The sequence below is a fragment of the Triticum urartu genome, chromosome 1A (assembly GCF_056163025.1).
Source record: "Triticum urartu cultivar PI428250 chromosome 1A, HENAU_Tu73, whole genome shotgun sequence".
Lineage (NCBI taxonomy): Eukaryota > Viridiplantae > Streptophyta > Magnoliopsida > Poales > Poaceae > Triticum > Triticum urartu.
This window is the reverse complement of record NC_141873.1, coordinates 22449615-22464104: the sequence shown is the minus strand read 5'-3', so window position 1 is coordinate 22464104 and position 14490 is coordinate 22449615. Positions and strand designations below refer to the sequence as shown.

At 46.4% G+C, this 14490-nt stretch overlaps 2 pseudogenes; both read right to left on the bottom strand.

The window, feature by feature from the left end:
• Positions 1-2667: 2667 nt before the first annotated feature.
• On the bottom strand, positions 2668-6446 carry LOC147988621 (uncharacterized; annotated as a pseudogene).
• A 455-nt stretch (positions 6447-6901) lies between these two features.
• On the bottom strand, positions 6902-7630 carry LOC147988620 (uncharacterized protein At4g15970-like; annotated as a pseudogene).
• Positions 7631-14490: the final 6860 nt, after the last annotated feature.

Sequence of the window (14490 nt, the reverse complement as noted above, 5' to 3'; positions counted from 1 at the left end):
CTGCCTGCAGCCGCCTCGCTCCACTCGGGCTCATTGTCCAACATCACCACAGCTTCGAGACGCTCGCCGCTCACCGTCGTCACGCCCAAGCACGGGCAGTCAATTCTCGTTGTTGGGCCAATCTCCGGCACGCTCATTGTCTGACATCACCACAGCTTCGAGACACTCGCCATTCACCGTCGCCACGCCGACTTACGTTATCAGGCCAATCTCCGGCAGCCCAGGGGATCGATGTGCTGCATTAGATGCTTGCTTGTGTTGAATTTGATATATATAGGTATGTTTCTTGTCTACCATGCACACACATATTTTAGCAAACAAAGCATAATATTGAATTTTTGGCTCTGTTTCTCCAAAAGAAATTATATACTCACAAAAAGGCGCTGAAGCATGTAAGTGTTGATGTGAACGCCGGCGCAGATCAACAGAATTCGGCCGTAGCCATGGCTATTCCTCACAACCTCCCTCGCAGCGAGCTACAGTAGTTTCGGCCGAAGCCACCATTCCAATCTCAGATCTCAATGACACACGCACACCCTAATATATGGGTTATCGTTACATCCCGCTAGCGGGTCCAGTCTGGGCCTGCAAGCCACTGGGGAAGGGCTCGACGACGAGTGGGCCGGGCCTCCGGCCCACGAGCTGAAGTTGTTGTCTCCCACGCATCGTCATGATCATCTTCAGTATCAGTTGCAGAGCTAGGACCGCTGACATTCCCCCCTGCTTGAGAAGCGGCTTGCCCCCAAGCCGGCGCCCGCGGAAACAGCTGTTGGAGGGAGTCCTTGTCCTCCCAGGTAGCCTTGTCCCGAGAACTCCCACTCCATTCCACAAGAACTTGCGCAATGGAGCGCGTTCCACGACGACGCATGCGGTGCTGCAAAATGCGATATGGAACCTGTAGATGAATGTCATCAGAAGGGAGCGAGCTAGATACCTGGTGAGTGGCAGGAACAAATTTATTCAGTTGGGACACATGGAAGACAGGATGTATCTTGCTAGCTTCTGGCATCTGCAATTTGTAAGCAACTTCACCAATTTTGTCCAACACTTCGAATGGCCCAAAGTAACGGAAAGGCAGCTTATGATTGGCGCGATGAGCCACTGTGGCTTGCACATACGGCTGCAACTTGAGGAACACACGATCTCCAACAGAAAAGACGCGTTCAGTTCTCTTCTTATCAGCCTGCATTTTCATCCTTTGCTGGGCACAAAGCAAATGCTGACGGACAGATTGTTGGACCACTGCTCTGGTTTCCAGCCATTGCTGAAGATCAACTGGAGCTACAGTATCTGACGGCGAAATGCCAAAGTAACGAGGGCTGTGACCATAGAGCACTTCAAACGGGGACTTGTTCAGAGCCGAATGCCAATTCGTGTTGTACCAAAATTCACACTGGGCAATCCAACGGGCCCATTTCTTCGGGTGTGCGATGATGAAGCAACGGAGGAAGCATTCCACCTGCTGGTTAACACGCTCCGTTTGACCGTCTGTTTCAGGATGATAAGCTGAGCTCATATTAAGTGTAGCACCAGTTCTTACCAACAACTGCCAGAACTGACTAGTGAAAACCGGGTCTCTGTTTGATACAATCAGTCTGGGCATACTGTGTAGTTCATAGATATTATCTAAGAATAGTTCTGCAATTTTCTGTGCATTGTAAGGATGCTTCACTGGGACAAAATGGCCATACTTCGTGAACTTGTCAATCACTACCATGATGCAGTCAAATTGGTCAGAAGAAGGCAAACCTGAGATGAAATCCATGGTCACAGTATCCCAAGCTCGTGTTGGTACTGGAAGGGGGGAAAGTAAACCTGGATATGCTACTCTTTCTGGTTTAGCCTGCTGACACACTAGACAAGACAGAACATGCTGTTTGACAAAGTTCTTCATTCCCACCCATTTGAACAAGGCATGGATTCTTTTATATGTCACTGGAAATCCTGAATGGCCACCAACAGGGCTGTCATGGAAAGCTTGACATATTTTGGAGTGCAGAGGGGGATTGTTGCCTATCCAAATTGCTCCTTTGTATCTGACGAGCCATTGCACTAGTTGGTAACTGTCCTTGGATGCAGGTTGTACAGCTAACCGTTGTAACAGGTTTTGAGCAACAGGATCTTGTGTATAACTGTTCAGAATTTCTGTTAACCACTCAGGTTGTGCACAAGAAATGGCTAACAGTGGTCGAGGTCGTCGGAGATCGAGGATTTGAGGATTTCATGGATGTGTCTCCCCTCCGCCGAGAGCTTGTCCATGGCCTCTTTCCGACGGCGGATACGCAGGCGGGTAGCGTGCGGATGGCAAGGAATCTCCAGGATCGGAACGGCTTTGATACCAAATGTGAAAGCCGGCGCAGATCAACAGAATTCGGCCGTAGCCATGGCTATTCCTCCCAACCTCCCTCACAGCAAGCTACAGTAGTTTCGGCCGAAGCCACCATTCCAATCCCAGATCTCAATGACACACCCACACCCTAATATATGGGTTACCGTTACATCCCGCTAGCGGGTCCAGTCTGGGCCTGCAAGCCACTGGGGAAGGGCTCGACGACGAGTGGGCCGGGCCTCCGGCCCACGAGCTGAAGTTGTTGTCTCCCGCGCATCGTCATGATCATCTTCAGTATCAGCTGCAGAGCTAGGACCGCTGACAGTTGATCTCCTTTATCACGACAGCGGTCCAATCTCATAGCAAAATTTCTTCTGCGACGATTAATTCATCAAAGAAGATATGGAGGTACATGGCTCCGTTGTTTCATTACCACTTGACATTTCATCATTACTCTTACGCTTCCTACTAGAAGAAAGTGTTCCGTATTGATTTTCAGCATCTGTAAATGGTGAGAAGATAAAAAGTGACAAACTTGTAGTTTTACTCACACCTCGATCACTATCAAAAGATCCTATGTATCACGACAGTTGCTAATGCCAAATGTGGTATTGTCAGTTCAGTTTGGTAAGGAAGCAGTAAAGTTACTAGTTATAATTCAGTTTCATTGAATTTCATATGCTATGGTGATTGGCATGTGTGACACCAAGGCCATCAATCCTGAGGCAAGTCATAGACATCAACAAGTTCTCTGCAACAGGCCGGTGGCAATCAAAGAACCTGCGAATCCACTCGTACCTCTGCTGGCATATGTTTGAGGCGTGGATCGCTCACACGTGGAAGTAGCCAGCAACCCAGCAGGTGGCCATGGCATTTGGAAAGGGTAAGCCATGGGGCGATGACAAACAAACTTGTCCTTGAGGCTCAGGTTCTTCAGATCAATGACAAAGTGAGAATACTTGCTACCCACACAGTGAACAAGAGCTAATTCGGCAACCACCATACGGTCGCTAAATCGCAGGCTGCTCGCCTGTTTGACTTTGCTTCTCCAACTCCCACACATTTCCACTGCCGTTCTTCTTGAGTACCCACACTTAAACCGTGGCTCTGGCCGCTCTGCCAACGATGAACACAAGGCAACAAGCACCGGCCTCGGTTTCTCCTATGGCATATGCTGGCACTGGCCTTAGCGGCTGCGTCGACACGAGTACCAGTGGAACTGGGAGAGGGACCGTGGAGACTGTCATGGTGCTGGTGTCAAGCAAGAGCGAGGATTCTGGTCATAGCTCCAAAATATAAGCCCAGCCGCGGAGGCGTGCATCGTCCGCTGTGTGCCTAGTGTCACATTGATGATGCCATCCACCCACGGTGATGGCGTACAGGAGTGGTACTCTATGGCTCGCATCCTATGGCCGTCTAGCGGCACGGTGACCACGCGGAGCTGCGCCGTCTTCTCCATGGCCGCCGAGCAAACAGAAAAGAGGAGGACCCAACCCCACCCCCCCCCCCTCGGGCGACTCGGGTGGCGCCCCAATCCTAGCCGCCGCCGGGGCCTAAAGCATCTTCGTCCCTTCCTCCTGCCGCTGCCGGAGGACACTGCCGGCCAGCCCCCGGAGGCCGACGGCGGTGGGCGGTGGCGGGGGTCCTTCCTCTTTCCCGCGTCTTAGGGGTGGCGGGGCCCAAACGCGCGTGGAGGTGCGTCCGATCTAGAAGCGGCGGCGATGGCTTCGACGATGGCGGCGGTGGTCGGCCCTGCCTCGGTCCACCTGAGATGTGCCTCGGTGCCTAAGAATAGCTTGAAGAGGGCGACAAACCTGAGATGTGCAGAATCGAACCTTGGGTGAGGTTGTGTAGTTGGATGCCACAGAATTGCAATAACCCCCAGAGGAAGGGATGGATTGGAAATCCCAGGCCCCGTAACAAAAACGGGACGAAGCACACCCTCTCCCCCTTATTGGGGGCGGGGAAATTCTCAGCCATCGCGTCGTTGCCGATTGAATATAGGCCCGCTCGAACGGAGACTAGATCCACGAGAGGGAGATAACCCTGCGTCTGGAGCTTGCTCAGCTGAAGACGAGGTACAAAGCAACTTTGCCAATTCCCTTCTTGAGGGCCATGGGGGCGCGAAGAGGAGCCTGGGGCGCTGGCCATGATGGAAGGCTTGGTCCATGGTTGAGTTTGGTGGTTTCTCTTCTGCGCGAGGCAAGAGGTGGAGCGGCTTCGTCTTGCACGGAGCTTCGGTGAAGATGTCAAGTCATGCATGTTGGGGAACATAACATGCAATTTCAAAAAAATTCCTACGATCACGCAAGATCTATCTAAGAGATGCATAGCAACGACAGGGGGAGAGTGTGTCTATGTACCCTCGTAGACCGAAAGCGGAAACGTTTGTTAACGCGGTTGATGTAGTCGAACTTCTTCTTGTTCAGACCAGTCAAGCACCGAACGTATGGCACCTCCGAGTTCTGCACACGTTCAGCTCAATGACATCCCTCGAACTCTTGATCCAACAGAGGGTCGAGGGAGAGTTTCGTCCGCACGACGGTGTGGTGATGGTAATGGTGATGTGATCCGCGCAGGGCTTCGCCTAAGCACTACGACACTATGACTGGAGTAGTAAACTGTGGAGTGGGGCACCGCACACGGCTAAGAACAATTGATGTGCTATGGGGTGCCCCTGCCCCCGTATATAAAGGAGGGGAGGAGGCCGGCCACCAGGGGACACGCCAAGAGAGGGGAGTCCTACTAGGACTCCTAGTCCTAGTAGGATTCCCCCTTCCCTTTTTCCCGGAGTGGAAAGGGGAAAGGAGAGGAGAGGGAGAAGGAAAGGGGGGCCACGCCCCCTCCCCTCGTCCTATTCGGACTCCCCTTGGGGGGGGCACCCTCTTGTGGGCTGCCCTCTCTCTCCTCTATGGCCCATGTTGGCCCATTACATTCCCGGGGGGTTCCGGTAACCTCCCGGTACTCCGAAAAAAACCCGACAAGCTCTGGAACTATTCCGGTGTCTGAATATCATCGTCCAATATATCAATCTTTACCTCTCGACCATTTTGAGACTCCTTGTCATGTCCGTGATCTCATCCGGGACTCTGAACAATCTTCGGTCACCAAAAACACATAATCATAATATAAATCGTCATCGAACGTTAAGCGTGCGGACCTTACGGGTTCGAGAACTATGTAGACATGACCGAGACACATCTCCGGTCAATAACCAACAACGGAACCTGGATGCTCATATTGTTTCCTACATATTCTACGAAGATCTTTATCGGTCAAACCGTAATGACAACATACGTCATTCCCTTTGTCATCGGTATGTTACTTGCCCGAGATTCGTCGTCGGTATCTTCATACCTAGTTTAATCTCGTTACCGGCAAGTCTCTTTACTCGTTCCGTAATGCGTCATCCCGCAACTAACTCATTAGTCATATTGCTTGCAAGGCTTATCATGATGTGCATTACCGAGAGGGCCCAGAGATACCTCTCCGATACTCGGAGTGACAAATCCTAATCTCGATCTATGCCAACCCAAAAAATACCTTCGGAGACACCTATAGAACATCTTTATAATCACTCAGTTACGTTGTGACGTTTGATAACACACAAGGTGTTCCTCCGATATTCGGGGGTTGCATAATCTTATAGTCAAAGGAATATGTAGAAGTCATGAAGAAAGCAATAGCAATAAAACTTAACGATCATTATGCTAAGCTAACGGATGGGTCTTGTCCATCACATCATTATCCGAATGATTAATAAAGTGGTTGCATGCATCGCCCAGATGCAGACGCTGGGGTCTTCCTCCTTTTCTATTTTTATAAAGTATTCTATTACTGTTACAGGAGGGCTCGTTCCGTGGACGGCGATGGGAGATAGAGTCGCCCCTGCAGAGGAGGAGCCGGTGGGAGATAGAGTCGTAGACGGAGAGGGAGTCGCCCCTGCAGAGGAGGAGCCAACTGTTGCGGCAGTCCCGGAGGCGCCACGCCGGGCTGTGCTCAAGGCGGGTGAGCAAGAAGTCACCCCGCCGCACAAGGACGGCGAGCTCGGGGTCGGAGCTCAAGTTGAGTCGGAGCGGAAGGAGGCCGCGGGGTGGAAGACGGGGAGCTGGCCTCGGTCCAAATTTAATCATCGATATCATACTAGAGTAGTTTAAGAATAGAAGTTCCCAAAAAATACGAAAAACACAAGCATTAAGACTCTTAACTAAATTTTTTAGGGGAACGAAAATTTTGGTTAGTAATAGTATGTTAAGTTCAATATGCATCATAAGCCTACAATATGTATCTATTGAGGTTTTCTGTTTTTATGTCTATGAAATGCTATGATAAAATACTTTACTAAACATCTAAGCATAAAGAAAAGTAGAGGAAGCTTATGAATAAAATGGAAAAGGAATTCAAAATTGCCGATAAATATAAAACTCATAACAAATCTAGCCACGCAAATGCCCGTGCCGCTCTGCTCGTTTGTACATGTCTCGGTGGACAAGGAAGAACCCAACAATTGCACAGGTCAATCTTATCCAGCAAAACAAGGAAGCAAACCAAACAGGCAGCAAGAAAGTTTGATCAGTAGGTGAGCGCGGTGCTGTTGGCACCGAGCAGCAGCTGCTGCGCCTTGAGCTGCCTCCACTCGTCTTGCACGGCGTTGAGCCTGTCGATCTTGTCCTGCAGGCCGTGGATGCAGGCTGCGTGGAAGGTGCATATCTCATGGAAGTTGAACTTCTTCCACGCCTCGCACGCGCTATGGAAGTAGGTGGTGTCCACGAGCTGCACGGTCGCCCCGTGCCTTGCGGCCAGCTCATGCTTCATCTCTCTGAACACCACCTGGTCGTTCTCCCCGGGCCACCGCGTCCTCGCCTCGTACCAGTCCCTGAAGAAGGCCAGGGATGCCGCGGTCGGCCTCGCGTACACGAACCCGCCATTGGCGGCCTTGTCGAGGTCGTACGGGTTGGAGCCGAAATGGTTGTCGCAGCCCAGGGTGATGTCGGCGCCGACCGAGATGCGCAGCAGCGGGTTTCAGAACCACAAGATGTCCAGGTCAGTGAAGAGGAAGGAGTGGCCCAGCGCGAGCACCCGCGCCTGGAACCTGTTGCGCGCCCACATCATGTCCACGTAGTCCTTGTCATAGAACATGAGCTCCGTGCCGTTGGGGGCGGCCCCGTTCGCGCCGGAGAGCAGGTGGCAGAGCGGGTGCATGCGCCGGCACCGCTCGAGCCCCTTGGGGTCGGTGGCCACCACCACCAGGCGCTTGAGTAGGGGCTCTGTCCTCATGCCGGTGCGGAGGCTGTCCAGCAATATGATATTGAAAATTTATTTAAGTCCCATGATGAATATGAGATTGATAATAGTGTTTGCAATATTACTGAAAGTGGGTTTGGAAGAGTATCAACTTTAGATCCCACAAATTTTGAGAATGATCAATCTTATGAAATTTTTGATAAAAGTGGGTCTGGAAAGGTCATGACTTTAGTTAATGTTAGTCCCACTATTTTAAAAGAGTGTCAACTTTGCATGCATGTGGATCATGTTGAAAATATTTTATGTGATAGCTATTTTGTTGAATTTGCTTATGATTCTACATATAATTATTACGAGAGAGGAAACTATGGTGGTAGAAATTTTCATGTTACTAAATTACCTCTCGTTATGTTGAGATTGCTATTATTTCCTTCCGCTTCCTTGCATATACTAGTTTTTGCTTGCTATGATAATTTGTTTGCCTTTAAGATGCCTATGCATAGGAAGTATGTTAGACTTAGATGTGTTTGTCACATGCTTTATGATGCTCCTTTTGTGCTTCAATTCTTGTCTTTTTTGTGAGCATCATTAAAATGACCAATGCCTAGCTATAATGCTTTAAAGAAAAGCGCTTGTTAGGAGATAACCCAATATTTTTCCTTGTTGTTATTCAATAAATAAATTATTTATCCTCTGTTTTGGTTGTGTTTTTTGTGTTTAATTAGTGTTTGTGCCAAGTAGAACCATTGGGAAGACTTGGGGAAAGTCTTGTTGAACATGCTGTAAAAAACAGAAACTTTAGCGCTCACGAGAACTGCTGTCATTTTTATTTGGAAAGTGCTATTTAGTTAATTATTTTTTTGCATATGATTAATAGATAAATTCCTCACGTCCAGCAAATTATTTTAGAATTTTTGGGGTTCCAGAAGTTTGCGTTAGTTACAGATTACTACAGACTGTTCTGTTTTTGACAGATTCTGTTTTTCGTGTGTTGTTTGCTTATTTTAATGAATCTATGGCTAGTAAAATAGTTTATAATCCATAGAGAAGTTGGAATACAATAAGTTTAACACCAATATAAATAAAGAATGAGTTCATTACAGTACCTTGAAGTGGTCTTTTGTTTTCTTTCTCTAACGGAGCTCACGAGATTTCTATTGAGTTTTGTGTTGTGAAGTTTTCAAGTTTTGGGTGAATTCTTTTGATGGATTATGGAACAAGGAGTGGCAAGAGCCTAAGCTTGGGGATGCCCATGGCACCCCCAAGATAATCCAAGGACACCAAAAAGTCAAAGCTTGGGGATGCCCCGGAAGGCATCCCCTCTTTCGTCCACTTCCATCGGTAATTTACTTGAAGCTATATTTTTATTCACCAACATGATATGTGTTTTGCTTGGAGCGTCTTGTATTATTTGTGTCTTTATGTTTTAGTGTGCCACAATCATCCTTGCTGTACACACATTTTGAGAGAGCCATACATGAATTAGAATTTGATAGAATACTCTATGTCCTACACTTATATCTTTTTGAGCTAAGTAGTTTTGCTCTATGTGCTTCACTTATATCTTTTTGAGCTAAGTAGTTCTGCTCTATGTGCTTCACTTATATCTTTTGAGCGTTATAATTTTGTTCTATGTGCTTCACTTAGATCTTTTAGAGCACGGTGATGGATTTGTTTTAAACAAACTATTGATCTCTCATGCTTCACTTAAATTATTTTGAGTCTCTTAATAGCATGGTAATTTGCTTAATAATAACATACTTGATATTCAAGATTTGTGAAACTTTCTTTTGAGTGCATTGAATACTAAGAAAAGATTGAAGCATGATAATTGTTTTGAGATATGGAGGTGATAATATTAGAGTCATGCTAGTTGAGTAGTTGTGAATTTAAAGAATACTTGTGGTAAAGTTTGTGATTCCCGTAGCATGCACGTATGGTGAACCGTTATGTGATGAAGTCAGAGCATAATTTATTTATTGATTGTCTTCCTTATGAGTGGCGCTCGGGGACGAGCGATGGTCTTTTTCTATCAATCTATCCCCCTAGGAGCATGCGCGTAATACTTTGCTTTGATAACTTCTAGATTTTTGCAATAAGTATATGAGTTCTTTATGACTAATGTTAAGTCCATGGATTATACGCACTCTCACCCTTCCACCTTTGCTAGCCTCTCTAATACCGCGCATCTTTCGCCGGTATCATACACCCACCATATACCTTCCTCAAAACAGCCACCATACCTACCTATTATGGCATTTCCATAGCCATTCCGAGATATATTGCCATGCAACTTTCCACCGTTCCGTTTATTATGACACACTCCATCATTGTCATATTGCATATCCCGATACACCGCCGGAGGCATTCATATAGAGTCATATTTTGTTCTAAGTATCGGGTTGTAATTGTTGAGTTGTAAGAAAAATAAAAGTGTGATGATCATCATTTTTAGAGCATTTTCCCAAGTGAGGAAAGAATGATGGAGACTATGATTCCCCCATAAGTTGGGATGAGACTCTGGACGAAAAATAAATAAAAGAGGCCAAAGAAGCCCAAAAAAAGGAGAAAGAAAAAAGGCCATAAAAAAGAGAAAATGCCCAAATAAAAAAATATAAATAAAAAAAAGAGAAGGGACAATGTTACTATCCTTTTACCACACTTGTGCTTCAAAGTAGCACCATGATCTTCATAATAGAGAGTCTCTCGTTATGTCACTTTCATATACTAGTGGGAATCTTTCATTATAGAACTTGGCTTGTATATTCCAATGATGGGCTTCCTCAAATTGCCCTAGGTCTTCATAAGCAAGCAAGTTGGATGCACACCCACTTAGTTTCTTTTTGAGCTTTCATATACTTATAGCTCTAGTGCATCCGTTGCATGGCAATCCCTACTCACTCACATTGATATCTATTGATGGGCATCTCCATAGCCCGTTGATACGCCTAGTTGATGTGAGACTATCTTCTCCTTTTTTCTTCTCCACAACCACCATTCTATTCCACCTATAGTGCTATATCCATGGCTCACGCTCATGTATTGCGTGAAGATTAAAAAAGTTAGAGTATGAAACAATTGCTTGGCTTGTCATCGGGGTTGTGCATGATTTAAATACTTTGTGTGGTGAAGATAGAGCATAGCCAGACTATATGATTTTGTAGGGATAACTTTCTTTGGCCATGTTATTTTGAGAAGACATAATTGCTTTGTTAGTATGCCTGAAGTATTATTATTTTTATGTCAATATAAACTTTTGTCTTGAATCTTTCGAATCTGAATATTCATATCACAATTAAGAAGATTTGCATTCAAATTATGCCAAGTAGCACTCCGCATCAAAAATTCTCTTTTTATCATTTACCTACTCGAGGACGAGCATGAATTAAGCTTGGGGATGCCTGATACGTCTCCAACGTATCTATAATTTTTGATTGCTCCATGCTATATTATCTACTGTTTTGGACTATATTGGGCTTTATTTTCCACTTTTATATTATTTTTGGGATTAACCTATTAACCGGAGGCCCAGCCCAGAATTGCTGTTTTTGCCTATTTCAATATTTCGGAGAAACATAACATCAAACGGAGTCCAAACGGAATAAAACCTTCGGGAACGTGATTTTCTCACCGAACGTGATCCAGGAGACTTGGACCCTACTCCAAGGAGTCAAAGAGGCGGTCACGAGGGTGGGGGGCGCGCCCTGAAGGAAATATGCCCTAGAGGCAATAATAATGTTATTATTTTATTTCCTTATATCATGATAAATGGTTATTATTCATGCTAGAATTGTATTATCCGGAAACATAATACTTGTGTGAATACATAGACAAACCAAACGTCACTAGTATGCCTCTACTTGACTAGCTCGTTAATCGAAGATGGTTATGTTTCCTAACCATAGACATGTGTTGTCATTTGATTAATGGGATCACATCATTAGGAGAATGATGTGATTGACATGACCCATTCCATTAGCTTAGCACCCGATCGTTTAGTATGTTGCTATTGCTTTCTTCATGACTTATACATGTTCCTATGACTATGAGATTATGCAACTCCCGTTTACCGGAGGAACACTTTGTGTGCTACCAAACGTCACAACGTAACTGGGTGATTATAAAGGAGCTCTACAGGTGTCTCCAAAGGTGAATGTTGGGTTGGCGTATTTTGAGATTAGGATTTGTCACTCCGATTGTCGGAGAGGTATCTCTGGGCCCTCTCGGTAATGCACATCACATAAGCCTTGCAAGCATTACAACTAATGAGTTAGTTGCAAGATGATGTATTACGAAACGAGTAAAGAGACTTGCCGGTAACGAGATTGAACTAGGTATTGAGATACCGACGATTGAATCTCGGGCAAGTAACATACCAATGACAAAGGGAACAACGTATGTTGTTATGCGGTCTGACCGATAAAGATCTTCGTAGAATATGTAGGAGCCAATATGAGCCTCTAGGTTCCGCTATTGGTTATTGACCGGAGAAGTGTCTCGGTCATGTCTACATTGTTCTCGAACCCATAGGGTCCGCACGCTTAAGGTTTCGATGACAGTTATATTATGAGTTTATGAGTTTTGATGTACCGAAGTTAGTTCGGAGTCCCGGATGTGATCACGGACATGACGAGGAGTCTCGAAATGGTCGAGACATAAATATTGATATATTGGAAGCCTATATTTGGATATCGGAAGTGTTCCGGGTGAAATCGGGATTTTACCGGAGTACCGGGAGGTTACTGGAACCCCCCGGGAGGTATATGGGCCTTAGTGGGCTTTAGTGGAAGAGAGGAGAGGTGGCCAGGGCCGCCCCTCCCCCCTAGTCCGAATAGGACAAGGAGAGGGGGGCGGCGCCCCCCTTCCTTCTCTCTCTCCTCTTTCCCCCTCCCGAATCCTATTCCAACTAGGAAAGGGGGGAATCCTACTCCCGGTGGGAGTAGGACTCCTCCTGGCGCGCCCTCCTCCTGGCCGGCCGCACCTCCCCTTGCTCCTTTATATACGGGGGCAGGGGGCACCCCTAGACACACAAGTTGATCCACGTGATCATATTCTTAGCCATGTGCGGTGCCCCCTTCCACCATAATCCTCGATAATATTATAGCGGTGCTTAGGCGAAGCCCTGCAACGGTAGTACATCAAGATCGTCACCACGCCGTCGTGCTGACGGAACTCTTCCCCGACACTTTACTGGATCGGAGTGCGGGGATCGTCATCGAGGTGAACGTGTGCTAGAACTCGGAGGTGCCGTAGTTTCGGTGCTTGATCGGTCGGGCCGTGAAGACGTACGACTACATCAACCGCGTTGTGCTAACGCTTCCGCTGTCGGTCTACAAGGGTACGTAGATCACACTCTCCCCTCTCGTTGTTATGCATCACCATGATCTTGCATGTGCATAGGATTTTTTTTGAAATTACTACGTTCCCCAACAGTGGCATCCGAGCCTAGGTTTTATGTGTTGATGTTATATGCACGAGTAGAACACAAGTGAGTTGTGGGCGATATAAGTCATACTGCTTACCAGCATGTCATACTTCGGTTCGGCGGTATTGTTGGATGAAGCGGCCCGGATCGACATTACGTGTACGCTTACGCGAGACCGGTTCTCCCGACGTGCTTTGCACAAAGGTGGCTAGCGGGTGACAGTTTCTCCAACTTTAGTTGAACCGAGTGTGGCTACGCCCGGTCCTTGCGAAGGTTAAAACAGCACCAACTTGACAAACTATCATTGTGGTTTTGATGCGTAGGTAAGATTGATTCTTGCTTAAGCCCGTAGCAGCCACGTAAAACTTGCAACAACAAAGTAGAGGACGTCTAACTTATTTTTGCAGGGCATGTTGTGATGTGATATGGTCAAGACATGATGCTAAATTTTATTGTATGAGATGATCATGTTTTGTAACCAAGTTATCGGCAACTGGCAGGAGCCATATGGTTGTCGCTTTATTGTATACAATGCAATCGCGCTATAATGCTTTACTTTATCACTAAGCGGTAGCGATAGTCGTGGAAGCATAAGATCGGCGAGACGACAACGATGCTATGATGGAGAGCAAGGTGTTGCGCCGGTGACAATGGTGATCACAACGGTGCTTCGAAGATGGAGATCACAAGCACAAGATGATGATGGCCATATCATATCACTTATATTAATTGCATGTGATGTTTATCTTTTATGCATCTTATCTTGCTTTGATTGACGGTAGCATTACAAGATGATCTCTCACTAATTATCAAGAAGTGTTCTCCCTGAGTATGCACCATTGCGAAAGTTCTTCGTGCTGAGACACCACGTGATGATCGGGTGTGATAGGCTCTACGTTCAAATACAACGGGTGCAAAACAGTTGCACACGCAGAATACTCAGGTTATACTTGACGAGCCAAGCATATACAGATATGGCCTCGGAACACGGAGACCAAAAGGTCGAGCATGAATCATATAGTAGATATGATCAACATAGTGATGTTCACCAATGAAACTACTCCATCTCACGTGATGATCGGACATGGTTTAGTTGATTTGGATCATGTAATCACTTAGAGGATTAGAGGGATGTCTATCTAAGTGGGAGTTCTTTAAGTAATATGATTAATTGAACCTAAATTTATCATGAACTTAGTACCTGATAGTATCTTGCTTGTTTATGTTTGATTGTAGATAGATGGCCCGTGCTGTTGTTCCGTTGAATTTTAATGCGTTCCTTGAGAAAGCAAAATGATGGTAGCAATTACACGGACTGGGTCCGTAACTTGAGGATTATCCTCATTGCTGCATAGAAGAATTACGTCCTGGAAGCACCGCTGGGTGCCAGGCCTGCTGCTGGAGCAACACCAGATGTTATGAACGTCTGGCAGAGCAAAGCTGATGACTACTCGATAGTTCAGTGTGCCATGCTTTACGGCTTAGAATCGGG